This window comes from Cimex lectularius, unplaced genomic scaffold, assembly GCF_000648675.2.
Source record: "Cimex lectularius strain Harlan isolate CLEC.00 unplaced genomic scaffold, Clec_2.1 scaffold148, whole genome shotgun sequence".
NCBI lineage: Eukaryota > Metazoa > Arthropoda > Insecta > Hemiptera > Cimicidae > Cimex > Cimex lectularius.
Window position 1 is genome coordinate 1,184,204 of NW_019392849.1, and position 1,945 is coordinate 1,186,148.

The following is a 1,945-nucleotide window of genomic DNA, read 5'->3' on the forward strand; positions in this document are numbered from 1 at the left end:
TTGAGCACAGTGTATACCATGAATAATTATTTATTTCCCTATTTATATATCTATTTATTTATTTGTATCCTGTTTGTTACCCAGTTTCATTAATTGGCATTTGTGCATTTGTGTATTATATTTTGGTCTATTCTGAACGTGTCTATTTTTGTATTGATGTACTTATTTGATTATGTGTGTATACTAAGGTATTAAATGCTTAATATAATAAAAGAGAATATTTAAATAAGAATTAGAAATATTTAAATAAAAGTATACAATATATGTAATACATAGAATATACACATAGAGGATATTGAGATATGAGCATCTGTGGCTTTTCGGGTTCGACCAGTCAACATTTTTATGAATTATGAGATAGTCATGCTAACCGAATTTCCAATGTAAAGCCATGAATAAAGAATAAATAAAAATAATTGATTTCCCTGTGTTAAGAAAGAAACCGCAAAGAATTACGCTGATAAATGTATTGAAAATTTGACTTGCATGTGAAATATATAAAAAAATGGTGTCGTTAGTTGGAATTAAGAACTGGCCTATGGATTTACAGTTATCGCAGTAGCCGATAAGCAATCTTTTCCCGATTCTTTCCCACGGCGAACTTTAGGTTATGAACGGAGGAGCAATTTGCCACACAGGTTCCAATTAGTGGTCTGGTGCACAAATCCAAGTTTTCACCTCAGGGGTTCAGTCGATGGGCGAAAACGCCCATTATTCACGGGTATGAAACACCTGCGGACTGACTCACTGGAATATTCAATTAGCTTTCTACAGGCAGCTTACCAAGTTCACATTACAATAATTTACATTGGGCGCCAATTCCGACGTATCGAAAAGGCACAGTGGTTTGATAGTTGAGCCGGCAGTGACTCATTGTAACTCGCACATCCTGAGAACGAAAGCCTGCTGGGCCCTTAGAATTGACTGACCTGTCATAAACTATATGCACGCCTTTATTTTTAGCCAATTTGGAAAACTTATGACCATTAAATAAAGTGCAGTTTCAAATTGGACTTACGATATTAGTACACATCGCATTAATCTGTCAGACGAGTTTCGGCATGCTTTAAATCCTGTATTTTATTGGCCTGCATTACAACGCATAAAACAGGCATGGTTTACAAAATACCATACAAGAAGGACAAAAACAAAATTTTTTTGTTAACTTAAAAAATTTTCTGGGACTTTTTGCATCTAACTATGATGTCAACACAATTTTCTGTGCACTGAAATTTTGTTTTTATATCATTTAATTTAGCAATCAGTGCTTCGGAAAAAGCGGTTATAAGAAGTATCAAAATTTGTACCCCATCAACAATCATTTTCTTTAAATTTTCTTTGAACTCACTTTGAATTTCTTACGGTTATAAAATTAAATACAATTTATAATTCAAAAAGTAAATAAAATTTATAACTTATTAAATTCACTAGTTTCGTGGTCCGCTTGACCAATTAATATATTTCAATTAATTAAGTTTTTAAGTTGAGATAAATGGCAAAAAGGAGGGAAAATTCAAAAGGTGGGGTTGAGATGGGAAGTTAGTGCCCGAGTGGATAGAAGTCACGATAGCTCAAGTGGTAGAGCAGCGGCGTAGCAAACCGAAGGTCGTGGGTTCGAATCCCGCTCGTGACTTTTTTTTATCTCAACTAAAAACCTTAATTAAAAATTAATTAATTGAAACGAATTTATTTGGTCAAGTGGCCCACGAAACCTAAAAAAAATAAATCTGCGTTAATGTTTAGTCTTTTATAAGTCTCCTGCCCTTGACTTTTGGTCAACAATCTTCACTTCATTAAAATTTATGTTTAGGATTGTGTCGTGGTGATGTTTTGACAAAGAAGTTCCTGGTCTACCCAAGTCAGAACAATCGTACGAGTTGTCTCACTCTTGTTTACCTGGGTACCGTTTTATCTGACCATATACATCATGGGATGAAATATAGAA

At 33.9% G+C, this 1,945-nt stretch overlaps 1 non-coding gene across 1 annotated transcript; it reads left to right on the forward strand.

Annotated features, from left to right (window-relative positions):
• The first annotated feature begins 1,560 nt into the window (after nucleotides 1-1,560).
• Nucleotides 1,561-1,633, forward strand: Trnaa-agc. Its single transcript has one exon. It is a non-coding gene; the product is annotated as a tRNA-Ala (tRNA).
• Nucleotides 1,634-1,945: the final 312 nt, after the last annotated feature.